The sequence below is a fragment of the Calliphora vicina genome, chromosome 3 (genome assembly GCF_958450345.1).
Source record: "Calliphora vicina chromosome 3, idCalVici1.1, whole genome shotgun sequence".
Classification (NCBI taxonomy): domain Eukaryota; kingdom Metazoa; phylum Arthropoda; class Insecta; order Diptera; family Calliphoridae; genus Calliphora; species Calliphora vicina.
In genome coordinates this window covers 59842096-59857929 of record NC_088782.1, presented here as the reverse complement: position 1 = coordinate 59857929, position 15834 = coordinate 59842096, and positions in this window count along the sequence as shown.

Genomic DNA, 15834 nt, shown 5'->3' with positions numbered 1-15834 from the left:
TTAAAGCAATTCTATGAATATTTAAACACTTCTTTGTGATAATTACCCAAATTCGGAGGCTTCTCTATCTGCTTCACAACATTGGCTGTGGCCGTAATGTTTTGTTTTCATTCATCCAACTACATTGATGCTGAATAAATGGTCTTTTAAATAGGGTATTCAATTAATCGGGGTTCTGGTTTAATCGGTTAACCGAGCAAATAATTAATCGGGGTTTTCATTCATCCAACTACATTGATGCTGAATAAATGAGCTCTTAAATAGGGTATTCAATTAATCGGGGTTCTGGTTTAATCGGTTAACCGAGCAAATAATTAATCGGGGTTTAGATTTAATCGGTTAATAATCAGTTAACTTACAATTATTTGATTAACCGAATAATTTCTATTTTAATTTTAAATTGAAAATACAACCACGAATTTTGTGTACAAAAACATAAAAAACAAACAAAACATAATACAAATATGGTATTTGAGATTTTTTTTGTATATACATTTGGATTTTAGTGAGATCTTCTGAAATAATCTTTTAAAAAAAGAATATAATTCAATTTTTTCCTTTTAAACGATTTTTTTCTATATTTCTATTTTTTTCTAGATGTTACAGAAATCGAAAGCATGATAAAGAATATCCAATATCTCAGTTTTTTTGTAGTTTTTGCTAAGCATATCAAATCTTTCGTTATACCATTGGTGTCCTTTTTGTGTTGTTTTAGATATTGAATACTTTTGATAGTTTCGTTAAGTTCTGTACATGTAAATACAAGCAAAATATGTCAGTTGTTATCACTAAACATTTTCATTGGATGTTCGAAAAAATATTAAATTTGTATTTGAATTGAAATTGAAATGGAAAAATAAATACAAAAAAATATGTTAAAGTGCAAAAAAAATGAATTTCGGTTAATCGGTTAATCGTTTAATCGACACAAATTAACCGGTTTATTTGTAATTTGAAAATTGGCAATTTTAAGTTATTCGAACAGTTAACCGTTCAAAATTAATCGGTTAACCGATTAACGGTTAATCGATTGAATACCCTACTTGTAAAGGAGCACGTATATAACATTCTGTGCATTTCGTTGTCGGACCCTGTTTAGAAGCAGCTTTGAATCTAACTTCCAGGGAATGAAATCATGTAAGGAATTTTCTTCAAAAGGATTCCATGAATACTAAAACAGTTATTTCACAATTTCCTTAACTACATTATCTCTGACCGTAAAATTATGTTTTCATTCATCCAAATACATTGACGCTGATGTTGGATAAATGGTCTTGTACAAGAGCATGTAGATAACATTTTGTTCCTTTCGATGTCGGATCCTTCACATAGGGATTCATGTTGTTCCGTAAGCTCATTGGACGGTTTGCCATCAAGTGAATTTTTACATAATTTTGGACCTAAGCATATGGAAGCATCTTTGAATAAACCCAGTTTTGCGTGATCTTGAATAGATCTCCAAGGAAATCAATAATCTTCAAGGGAGCGTTAATTTCCCTTTAGTGCACTGTCTATGGCCATATAGATATAGTTTCATTCTTCAAACAGGTTCGTTGCCATTAACGTTGGACATTATCATGATGCAAAAGCTCATCGGAATATCGGTTTGAACCCTATCATATGAAAGCTGCCTTGAATATTACTTTTTGGGAACGAAATCCTGTAAGGAATGATTTTCAATGGATCTCCAAGGATATTAAATCAGTTATTTGGCAAAATTTCTCAGCTTTAAATCTAACTGTTAGGGAAATATATCTATAAGGAATGTTTTTCAATGAAACTCTAAAGACATTAAAACACTTGTTTGGGATATTTTCTCAAATATGGAAGCTTAATCACTTCCTTTACTATATTTTTCGTGTAGTGGGATGAATGGTCTTGAATGGTTTGTGTCACTTGGTGTCGGAACATTCACGTGGAGATTCATCTATCTGACGTCTTGCAACCGATAGGATTAATTACATAATCACTCACATAGAGAATTATACTGATCTATAAGCTCATCGGCTTATCCGTTCGATATCAAGTTGATTTATTTCACAATTTTGAACCCAAACAGCCTCGAATTTAAGGAAAGAAACCCTGTTAGGAATTATCAAAGATATTAATACACTATGCTTCAAATAGTATGGGTCAGTGATCGGCGGGGGTTCAGCTTACCGGGAAAACTTACATCTGTCCGAAAAAATTATTGGGTTTGGTCTAGCAATCGAGATATATCGATTTGATTTTAGTAAGTATAGGGGAAATTATGATTCTTTGTGCCTTTTTCAAACATTTTGACCATCTAAATGGCCGAATAGCGCAAAGTGATGTTCAGCAAAGTTGTTATGCTCAACGCCGGCTACAATATAGTCCATAAAGGAAAGCGGTATTTATTAATTACGTGGCAGCTGATTGGCGAATGTTCATCGATTCTTCGAAATTAAGTTTGAAGGTCGTTTTGCTACATAAACATAATAAAAAACCAAGCATTCTTATTGGCTACAGCAGAGGTATGAGTATATAAAGTTTGCTACACTGATCATGTGACGGATCAGTTGTGATCTGAAAGTCTTGGCGATGCTAAGAGGTCTCCAAGGAGATACATGAGTTTCTTGTGTCTCTGGAATACCCATTTTAAAGGAAACCCGTACGATTCGCATGACTGGCGTGTTCGATATCCAACGAATAAAGGACACAACTGCGTGTCAATTGAATAAGTGTTCATAACCCCTCTCTCCACGTCAAACCAGAAATCGTTAAAAATTTCATCATTGATTCACCATTGTGAATCAACCAAAAATTCTCGATTGCTTGAAAAATATTTAAAAAAAAAAACGGCGAAGCAAAATTGATGAAAAATGTTCTCAATGGGCCCGATATACGGAAGCTCATGAAATCAAAGAAATTTACAGACGCTTTAGTAGTTTATGATTAACTTGTGTGGAGGGCAGTCAAGAAAAGTCATATGATGTTTTTTGGGAAGTAAGAGAGCACACAATTTTCCAGCCCTTGTGACCTAGATGTGGCCATACTTACACCAAATGGAAGTGAATATGTCCACTAAATTCACTTCTTGCTTCACCATATCGAATACTTCAGCAATCAGCTAGCCTTAGAGTTGGATGAACATGGCGAGCGCTTCCATCAAGTTTCCATGCCCATGGAAACGCGATATAAAGGCACAAGGCTGGACTCGCTGGTGGTCGCGAAAGACGTACGATCCCGACAATGAAGATGAAGAAAAATGTGATTTTCTTCCGAAGGTAGAAATTTTTTTCGTGTACTTCGAGAAACATTTGTTTTGCATCATCGACCAAATTTCACGTTCCGGACTTGTCAACTGGTTGCCTAGATCGTGTAATATTAAAACCTCTGCATTTTCTTGAGGTTATGTGAAGTCAAAAGTCTTTATCGATAAGCAATCTACGAATTAAGACTTGTAAGCCAACATTACTCGAATAATTCTCCAGATACCGGAAGCAATGGTGGAAAAAGTGAGTGAAAATAGGACCTTCTGAATGGACCAAAACAAGACATTAGTAAAAAAAATTACGACATACATTGAAAAACTTTCTAAATTAATTGAGTGCAACAAACAATTGCAATTTGAAATTCGGGAGACTTCATTTAATATTTCAAATACTATATTATCTAAACAATTCACAAGAAATCCAACTCTAATTAAACACTTTCAATCTAATTAACTAAAATCTATTCCACAACCATATTTAGGCGAATTATTGCAACGCATGCATGTACTATGTAGTTCAAACTTAGCCAAATGTTCAACATTTTCAATAGCCCCAAAAAACATGAACCAAGAAACAAACAAACAAATAAAAAGAAAAACGGCTGAGAATTTCCTAGACACTCGAGTGACACACGACAAATACTTAACTCCTCATTTCAGATGTTCTGTCTGACTGAGGAATTGAACGAAAATGAAAACGAATGACAAAAAAAAAAAACAAGTCAAACACAGAGACTCACAAGACATAACAAACTAAGAATATTAAAAGGAATTCAGACATTAAACTAAATTCTTTTTTATAACGACAAATTCCTGGCGGCATTTTTGTGTCGCTTATATAACAAAATACACATATTCGCAAAATGAGCAGCAGAGCCACTATTCACAAAATTTGTTTGTACAAATCGAAAATGAGATGAAATGAAATGTATAGTGGTGCATTTATTTTGTGTAAAATTTAATTGAAGACGACAATGCCTGTTTACACTAGAAGAATTCGTAAATTTAGTTGGAAGACATTCAAGTATGATGATTTGTTAAATGGGCCAGTTGAGACGACTTTGGGAAGCCTTATGGGAATAAGGTGATGTTTGGTTTTTGTTCTGATTATTTCTAATAATAAAAATTTCGAAAATTCTACTTATCAACAATGCTGATAACATATTAACATTAACTGCTAAAAGCTGTAGAAATAGATAATTCATGAAACTACTAGAAGATAACACTGTGTATATAAATAGTAACAGCAAGTTGCAGAGAGTCAGTTTACCATAGGTATTCTTGGACATTATATTTTTAAAGTGTGCAATATGAGTGTGTGTATTGAAAGAGTGTGACTATTTAAACTGTTTTAAAATTCTAAACTTTTATTTACAATTAAAAGAATACGTTTTATTTAAAGGAAATAAACCACCGTTTTTAAAAGGTGAAAACGTTACAATATAATTGGAAATACTATACTAACAATTTAGGAGGCACTCTAAGGTATTACTTGTTGCAAATCGATAATTGAAGACATCTAAATTGAGTTAAATTTCTTCAAATGTATCGAGTTATGTATTTTCCTTGACGTCTAGTAAATCCAACAAATTATGTTAATCAATACAAAAATTGTGGAATTTTTAAAAAAGTAGATTCTAATAGAGAAGATATTGATTTGTGGACCACAGAGAATGTGAAGATAAACAAAATTAAAAATATTTGTAGTTGCAAGAAAACTTAAACAAATTAAACGATAAAATTTGTCCATTCAGACTGGTAATACCTACTGTAACACCTTCCATGTTCTTAGACAGTTGATCTCTGGCTATTGAAATATTCTAATACTAGTTTAAAGAATGATGGTCTATTATCTCCATATATACATATGTATCTTGATCCAAATTAATGTCGCTGCATCAGTATGTTATTACCAGAGAACGGTCAACTAAAATATAAAATCTCTCATTCTGCGTGTGTAGTATTCTTGGATACTAACAGAGCAACACCGCTGTTTCGTAACATGATGGATAATCCAGGGCTAAAATCCTGGAAGCTTCCTGGCTGTACGGTTGTCATATATGCCCATGATGTCAGGGGAAACAATTTTTACTATAAGGAACTATCTACAGAGACTGAGGATTAAGAACTGCAACTAATATGTTGGAGGAAGTACATCATCTAATTAAACAAAACCATCAGAGTCAAATATATTTGTATTATTCTGTATAGTAAGTTGATCATCAAACCAAATATCATATTACCACATGATTTAAACTAAATTTTTGAGGAATTCAACGTCAATATCATTTAGATCCCGGAACATAAAAGGAAAATGTGAGAGCAAAACATCATTGTATTATTCTGAATATTAATTGAATTTCTAACTAATTATCATGGAAGTAAGCCAATTGAAGAGTTTAATTACTTCTGAAGCATGGAGTACTTTTACGATTTTATATATTCTGGAATTTCAATCGAGCATGTAGGGTGGTCTATGGTGAATATTCAAGGGTTATAAATCTATGCATAAATACTTCTGGAACACACAAGTATTTTTAGACAAATATTTAGGCGATCAATGAAGTTGCAGATTAAATGAAATCAATCGTTGTCAAAATCCGAATCTTCCCAATGAATGCCACTTTTTTTAGTGATATGGCGAGTAGTTAAACATTAGGGTCATTTGCATAACTTTAGAAAAGAAACATAAAAGAAAAAGGTTTAAGGGAATAAAACCTATCCAAAATTGGCATTACCTTATGATTTATATTTGATTTGAAATGTGGCTTTGGTAAAGGAATGAGGAGTTGCACTGTCTACAGTTTATTGGGCGACAAGATTCAATAATGTGGAGATGAGGTCCCTGAAAACTTTCACTGAGCTTCATAGTAACTCATTTCATCGATAGATGACATTAACTGATGTTAATTCCCAGCAGTAGTCTTCACCAAACCATACAACTGAAGAAAACGTTGTTTCTATAATATGTTGGGCGATTTCCTGACCAATCAGAACAATTCAGGTAAGCCATGTGATTCAGAAGATTTGAAAATGTTGAAATCCGCTAGCGTTCAGTTTATAGCTTGAGCTGGAAGGAATACATTTGATATTTATTTCTACTCCTTCAAGTTGGGGCAGTTTTTGATTGTCTTCAGAGAAGTGCGAATTCCTTGCATATAATTCAGCCAAATCAGTTTAGTGAATATTTGGTCATCATTTTAAAGCATCGGAATCGATGAACTAGCTTCAATTATTATTTCTCCTGAGGAGCATTAAAATCTTTAGCACGTACTTTTTTTCATCCAGCTGATAAGTTTGTTTACGTACATTAACTAGGAATACAATCTTAGAGGACGGAATTTTATCTTTTCTATTGTACGTATATTCTATTTGCAGCCGTTTTAGTATATCAGTTAAATTTCGCGATAAGGACTTAGGATTAAGAATGTGGTTTCTCTGACCTTTTCATATAAAACGTTAAAGTTATTTTAAAGAATATACAACTTGCGGTATCAAATCTTGATGCTACTTTAACAATATCTGATCTACCATATGCACTATGATTCTAATTCCAAATTTAGCTGGATCAAATTATCAAAAGTTGTTTCTTTCGAACAAAGCGAAAAATATTTAATAAAACACAGCTAAAAGTTGAGCAAATCTTCGCTTATATTTTTGTTTTAAAATTTCTTAAAAAATGTATGCTCAACTAAATAATTTACAGTATATTTGTTTTAGCACATGTTTAGAACAGTACATCAAATCTAACAACGACATTGAAATCAGCTTTAATTAAATGTAAGTGGTATTTTTTAAGCCCGATAGAACTTATGAAAGGATAAACTGTCAAACGGTTTGTCAGAAGATCCAAAATTTGTCAGAAGATCCAAAATTTATCGATTCGTCGTCTGTCGCATGAATTGGGGCTCTATCCGTCCAAAACGTGGACAATTTTGCACAAATATCTTGGCCTACACCCGTATAAGACCAAGCTAGTGTAGGAATTAAAGCCACGAGACCATCATTCACCGATTGGGCTCTAGAGCAGTTGGAAACTGACCCGATATTTTATCGCAAAATTGTGTTCAACGGTGAGGCTAATTTTTGTTTTAACGGGTTTGTGAATAAACAAAATTACTATATATGGAGTGAGATCAATCCACAACAGACCCTACAGATTCCATTACAACCAGAATAATGCACCGTTTAGTGCGGAACGGTGAATGGAGATCATTAACGCATCCACGTGAAATACGCGACCGCAACCTTATTGAAATCAAAATTTGGCAATAAATTGATAAATGGACCTGTCAATTGGCCTCCAAGGTCATGCGATTTGACACCTCTCGATTATTTCCTGGGGCCACAGAAATCACTGGTTTATGCTGATAAACCAACCTTGGAGGCCAACATTGTTCCTGTTATTCGCGACAAACGGCCAGCAATGCTTTAAAAAATGGCCCAAAATTGGACCTCCAGAATGCGCTTCCTCAAGAACAGCCTTGGTCTAAGTATTCAACACTTACGTAAAGTCAATCCTACTTTATGGATGTGAGTCATGGAATGCTGTAAAAGGTGACTTCCTATTCTACGCATATGTTAGCCAACGGCTATCTGAAATAACCGCTTGTGGTCAATAACGAAACAGCAACCAATCCACCTTGAAAATGGTGGATAGGTCACACATTCCGGAAGCCTACTTAAGATAGTGGAATATAGGAATGTAATACAGAGCTTTATAAACAAAATCTTTAAATTTAGAGACAATTTAGTACAGCTTGATCTGAATTTGGAATCACAGTGATATGAGTTGATAAACGGAGACGCATTCAGCGTTTAGGTGGTTTTGGGAAACTCAAGTACTTCAAAATAAAATCAAAATGTGAAATTATTAGAAACGAAATTGCAAATTTAAACATATTTGCCAAAATGTCACCCAAAAGGAAGCAGCTGTAGGGTGCTCTCTAATGAAAATCAAAATGAATAGAAAAAAAACCAATATAAATATTCCGATTGTGCACGTTTAAATGCAGACTATAAAAACAAATATGTAACCCAAACAAAACAATAATAAAGTTCTTATAGCTAAATCTGAAACCAAAAGATGTCTGGGTAGGCATACAACAATAACACATTCGACTACAACAAAGACCACGACAACAAAAAGACCAAATTGGATACCAACAAAGCAAAAAGCAAGAAAAAAAAAGCTCAAACAAACAGATGCAAAGACGGACAACAAACAGTCTCAGAAAAAGATAAACAGACGATGTATCCGCACTATTAAAATACGTACATATGTATGTACGTGGAGTGGAGTATGAAATCTGAACATATTGTGCACAGACAGACAATGAATTTGTTATTGCGCTTCTTTCTTTTTTTTTACTTTTCCTACTTTGAGAATTGCAAAAGGGTCGCGCTATATTAATCGGAGCGAAAAATGGTGGGACTCGCGACGAAGTAACAATACCAGAGCAGACATCAGGGTTGCGTGTTGCTTTTCTAATACGAAAACAAAATTAACAACAACAACAATACAATAACATAAAGAAGAAAGAACACCAAACGTAAAATTGAGAACAAGGAGAAAAGTTCAATGAAATTTCTTCGCATAAAGGCAGAACGTAAATAAAGAACAAATATTTACGAATACGAAATGCAAAAAAAAGAAGATACACAACAGAAATGTAAAATAAACACACACGAATGGGGTAATACGTTGTAAGTGAAACAGATTATTAAAGGAATCAATTAGGTCGAAAGGTAATTTAAACGATTTGATTTGAAATTGTGTGAACAAAAATCGAAGAAGCTTTTAACGCGTGATAAAGTCCATAATTTAAACTCCATATATGTTTGAAACTATACAATCAATAATTTTCAGTTTTTCATCTCGTAATATTTTTTTGCTTTAAAAGGACTTTTAATTTTCAAAGGAAGTGAAATTTTAATTTCTTATTCTTTTTTTAATTTACACTTCACTCAGTATGGCCAATAGGATGTCCAGGAAACAGGATTATATTGATATTTCTAGAGATAAATTGGATTTTATTTATCGAAATAAAATACTGTTAAAAAAGTCCTTCAAAATGTTAAAAAGCCATTGTTTATAACGTCCATGTAAAGTTTCACACGCAAAAATTTCATATTTCTATTTTTAATAATGTAGAAAATGCACGCAGAGAAAGAACACGATTCGGCATAGTTACGACAACTACACTGTGTTCATTGTAACAATATATTGTTGCCGTACACAAATAATAGTTATTTTAATTTAATTTCAACCATATTTTAGGTGGTTCACTGAAACATAATTATTTTTCAAATAACTAACAAATGAGTATTATGTACAACAATTTCGACTAACAATAACCATTATTTATGCTACCCCTGTCGAAGTAAAATAAAAAAATGTGAAAAGATTTTATAAGCAAATAAATGAATATAATTAATACGGGAATTTCTTGTTTGTGATTAATTGCATACTATGCCGTTGAAGGTATAAAAAATATCCTGTGATTTTAAAAAATCTTGAAGCTTTTTTTAAGACATTCGCCCATTTATAGTTAGACTCCTTATAATGATATGAAATCTATTTATTTTAATAGTTAAAGTAATGCTTCAAATTGGTTATTTTGTTAACATTGTAGATGAAATATATAAATATTCGAATATCAAGTGAATCTAATTGTAAGAGTCTTTAAACTTTGTGTAAATTACGTTGATGCCAGTGTCCTGTTATGCCAGAAATTAAGAAGGGGTGCCACACCCCTTGTTCCCATCCGTCCCATTTTTGGATAAACTTCATGTCCTGATAAGAAATTGATTCGTATAAAGTTTGAAGGCTGTCGCAATAATAGTTCTGCAGATATTCGAAAATATTATATACTTTGCATGGGAAGTTCCACGCCTACTTATCCACTCAGCTATTCTATGTAAAATGATAAGAGAGCTATTCGGACAAAGTTGGAAGAATCTAGTAATTATAGATCGCAAGATATTTAGAAATAACTAATTACTTTGTATGGGAGGTGACTCACCCCCAGTTCCGATCCTTCCCATTTTTTTATTAACTTCTTGCACTGATAAGAAATTAACTCATATGAAGTTTGAAGCCTTTCACATTTACAGTTCTCCAGATATTCGAAAATAACTATTAACTTTGTATGGTAGTTTAATTTAATTTAATGCCGCCCATTTTCAGCCAAACCATGTAAAATGATAAGGGTGCTACTCGGACTAAATTTCAAGACTTCCACAATTATAGTTCACCATATATTTGAAAATAACTATTTACTTTGTATGGGAGGTGTCATACCCCCTGTTCCGATCCGTCCCATTTTTAGTTAAACTTAAAACAGTGATACAAAATTAATTCGTATAAAGTTTGAAGATAGTCACAATTTTAGTTCTGCAGATATTCGAAAATAACTATTTACTTTGTATGGGTGGTACAAATTTTGCCCTCTTTTGTCCCTTTGTGGTCCAAGTTAAGAAAAACTATATAGTCTATTATTGCTTCCAAGTAAAGGAATATCTATGTTCCAAATCTCAATCAAATCGGTCCAGCCCTTTACTCTTGATTGTTTAAGAACTAAAGGTACCAATTTTATTAGTTTCCCCCCTTTAAATCTCTGTCTGGCCCAAGTATCTATCTATGTGCCAAATTTCAATAAAATCGGTTCAGCTGTTTAGGCGTGATGCTCAAACAAAAAAACTTACAAAGACATTTATATATATGGGGCATTTCATGTCAAGTGAACCAACTTTTGAAATCGATGTCTTCCGATCGGGATGAAATTTGCACCAAGGTTAGCTCTATTGGATAGTAACTCAGACACAATTTTTCAACAACATCGGTCGAGAACTCTCTGAGTTATAGGGGGTAAAATTTTGACAATTTGGTCAAACAGGGGTTTTTTCTTATCCATGTAACTTATTACCTATTGTTCTTAGCAAAATGTGTCCCAAATAGTATAGATAGCTATTTCTTCGATCTTTCGAAAAAAAATATTTAAAAAAAAAAATAAAAAATTTTTAATATTTTTTTTCCGAAATCAAAAACTTTTTTGACTTTTTTTTAAAATTTTTTCTCTTTTTTTTTTTTTTTTTTTTTTCTTAAAATAAAGTTTAGATATTTTCCTTGAACACCTACTTGGTCGCTTAGTGGGATGCGAGTGGGATATCTATCAAAATAAATATTTTGTAACTCAAAACATAAAATTTTTGACTTTTTTTGCAAAATCAAAAACTTTGTTGACTTTTTTTTTTCAAAATGGACCCTTTTTTAATCTTTTTTTTAGGTCAAACAAAAGCTTAGATATTATCCTTGAAGACCCTTTTGGTCGCTTAGTGGGATGCGAGTGGGATATCTATCAAAATAAATATTTTTTAACTCAAGACTTACAATTTTTGACTTTTTTTTTTGCAAATACGATTTTTTTTCCAAATGGGCCCTTTTTTTAAAATTTTTTTTGTAGTCAAAAGAAAGCTTAGGTCCATTCCTTTAAGATATTTTTAGTCCCTTAGTGGGATGCGAGTGGGATATCTATCAAAATAAATGTTTTAACACAAAAATTGTATGTCTTGAGTTACAAAACATTTATTTTGATATATATCCCACTCGCATCCCACTAAGCGATCAAAACCATCTTAAAGGAATAGGCCTAAGCTTTCTTTATAGCAAAAAAAAAAATTACAAAAAGGGCCCATTTTAAAAAAAAGTCAAAAAAGTTTTTGATTTTGCCAAAAAATCAAAAATTGTATATCTTGAGTTACAAAATATTTATTTTGATAGATATCCCACTCGTATCCCACTAAGGGACCTAAAATATCTTAAAGGAATGGACCTAAGCTTTCTTTTGACTAAAAAAAAAATTTTAAAAAAGGGCCCATTTTGAAAAAAAATTCGAATTTGCAAAAAAAAGTCAATAATTGAATGTCTTGAGTTACAACATTTTTATTTTAATAGATATCCTACTCACATCTTCCTAAGTGACAAAATAGGTCTTAAAGGAAAAGACCTAAGCTTTCTTTTGAGCAAAAAAAAATTTTTAAAAAAAAGTCCCATATTGGAAAAAAATTTCGATTTTGCAAAAAAAAATTAAAAAATTGTTACAAAATATTTATTTTGATAGATATCCCACTCGCATCCCACTAAGGGACTAAAAATATCTTAAAGGAATGGACCTAGGCTTTCTTTTGAGCAAAAAAAAAAATTAAAAAAGGGCCCATATTGGAAAAAAATTTTGATTTTGCAAAAAAAAATTTAAAAATTGTATGTCTTGCGTTACAAAATATTTATTTTGATAGATATTCCACTCGCATCCCACTAAGGGACTAAAAATATCTTAAAGGAATGGACCTAAGCTTTCTTTTGACTACAAAAAAAATTTTAAAAAAAGGGCCCATTTGGAAAAAAAATCGTATTTGCAAAAAAAAAAGTCAAAAATTGTAAGTCTTGAGTTAAAAAATATTTATTTTGATAGATATCCCACTCGCATCCCACTAAGCGACCAAAAGGGTCTTCAAGGATAATATCTAAGCTTTTGTTTGACCTAAAAAAAAAGATTAAAAAAGGGTCCATTTTGAAAAAAAAAAGTCAACAAAGTTTTTGATTTTGCAAAAAAAGTCAAAAATTTTATGTTTTGAGTTACAAAATATTTATTTTGATAGATATCCCACTCGCATCCCACTAAGCGACCAAGTAGGTGTTCAAGGAAAATATCTAAACTTTATTTTAAGAAAAAAAAAAAAAAAAAAAAAAAAAAAAGAGAAAAAATTTAAAAAAAAGTCAAAAAAGTTTTTGATTTCGGAAAAAAAATATTAAAAATTTTTTATTATTTTTTTTAAATATTTTTTTTCGAAAGATCGAAGAAATAGCTATCTATACTATTTGGGACACATTTTGCTAAGAACAATAGGTAATAAGTTACATGGATAAGAAAAAACCCCTGTTTGACCAAATTGTCAAAATTTTACCCCCTATAACTCAGAGAGTTCTCGACCGATGTTGTTGAAAAATTGTGTCTGAGTTACTATCCAATAGAGCTAACCTTGGTGCAAATTTCATCCCGATCGGAAGACATCGATTTCAAAAGTTGGTTCACTTGACATGAAATTCCCCATATATTTATTATATGGATATGGATGTAGTCCAAACATATTATGATGATTATAATTATCATGAAATATCGTATTATGACAAAACAATTTTTGTAATATCATTTTTATGCGTGATCATAATATGTTCTGAAGTTATCATATTATGAACCAAATCAATCATAATATAACCCAAAGTAATAAATAATATTATTGCCCAATGAAATCGTAGTATGATTAAAAACTGATCCCTTTGTGTTACTCAAGGGGTAAACAGCATGGTATTTATAATACGTCCGTTGTCTTCGTGGTGAACCAACCAGATTCTCTTATAAAGGAGTGGATTCGTTTTAGATTCATCTTTGGTAGCTCATCCAAACATGATAGGAATGGGATTTCGAGGATACGTTCCCTTAAGTTTGTCAGAGCCGGGCATTTGTAGAATAGGTGAGATACAGTCTCCTCCTCTTCTTCATTATGACATCTTCTACAGTAGTCCTGTAATAAAGGAAACAATTAGCCTTATTTGTTCATGAGGGAAATCCATAAGTAGATTTATCCAGCCGGCATCATGTACGGGCCAAGCCGAACCTGTTATAGCACAGGATGGTTCATTGGACCACCTATTTTGTGTAGTCTCATATAGTTTCTGCTGTAAAGCCATTTAGCATTTAGCCTCCTCATTAATCATCCCACCGCTTTTGGCCCATTCGTCTGCTATACAATTACCCTGATTTCCATCGTGTATAAGCGTTATCCTAGAATGTCTCACCATCTCGTTTTGGGATACCCGGCATTCCTCGGTTAAACTAGATGTCGTAAAGACACCCGCTATACCATTAACGGCAGCCTTGCTATCAGTAATTATACATATACCACCAGATATTCGATAGTACCTCACCCACATTTAATAGCAGTACTTTCCGCCTGAAGAGCAATACAGAAATTAGTTCTCAATAAAGAATCCTCCACTGACCCTATTACCGCTCTTAGAGCCGTCAGTATATAACCTTATGACATTGTCAGGAGGAAGGAGTCCGCGCTGCCATATATCCCTTTTCGGGATTATAATATGGAAATGGATTATAATATGGAAATGACTTTATAGCGCCTGTTATCAGTATCGCAATAGTCCTTAGAACTAGTTCAACGGCCTTCCGGGGGAGTAGCATTCTCCAAGGCGTTCCACCACACCATTACTCCATAAAACGAGATTAGTTTAACATCGGCTTTGATGATGCAATTGATAGCCTTCGGCATAATACCCTAGTTAGTACCAATTGCCCCTGTTCTGAATGTTCAAATTCCATCATAATCTTTTATCTAGAATAATATCTAGGTACTTTGCATTATCCCTTATCTTAAGACTAATTCTATTCAGTCTAGGTGGTCTGAAGTCATCGATCTTGTACATCCTAGTGAAGAGAACCAATTCTATCATTTGGGGTTCACACTGAGTTCACTCGAAACACTCCACTCACTCAGTGTACTTAATGCCAAGTACATACAAATAATATCACAACATCATCAGTATACGCGACTGTTTTGATCCTTCTGCTAAATATTTTGAGAAGCAGGTATACATAGCCACATTCCACAAAAGTGGCGATTTTGCGATTTTTGGCCAATTTAGAAATACTAATGCCACCTAAGTTAGCACATGTGTCTCTATAACAGAGTATCTTTCCGTCTATTCGGCGTATACATAGAACTTAGCTTTTATTTGAGTGATGATTTTTTGCCGCAAAAAATAATGATTAAGAGTACACGAAATTCACATTTTTCTAATTTCTCCTCAAGTCACAAGGTAGTCTGATATCAATGGCTATCAAACACAAACTAAATGACGCATCTTGATCAAATTTCTACAGGAGTCAACTGACAGATGCCTGTTGTCAGAAGCAGTGTTGTCCTTCCTGTTAAGAGGCCTCGGACTGATTGACCCGCCATCGTATTGTTACAAATAACACAGTGTAGTTGTCGTAACCATACCGAGCCATGTATAGTCCTTGTTTTTCGCTTAGTTCTGGAACTACCCACATTCTAATGATTTAACTCTTTTCAAGGAGTGTCTTCTGTATGTGCCGCCAAATACACAAATGTTGCTGGTTTTGATATTTGGTTCGTCGTACTGTGTATGAAATAAATACAGCAAGGAAAACAATACATACAACTGACTGTTGCTGCTCTGGTGATGACATTTACGGTATTTGCGACGCAATAAAACAATTCTATGTGTAGTGTATTGAAAAAAAGATACACGCTACTTTTTCCATACAACAACTACACACCGATTTTCGCCTTTACGATTGTACGTGTACAAGAAAATACAGTTCATTAAAAGGTATTAGTTGAGAACAATGAATTGTTGTAGTCATTGTCAGCCAGTCTGTCACATCGTTTCTCTGTGCTCCATCCCCTAAACATTGTTCTCCACATGCCAATTACAGACTGTCTAGTCCAACAAAACCAACAGCTACAAAAAAAAAATGTGCGTCTGAACTTTGAACTTT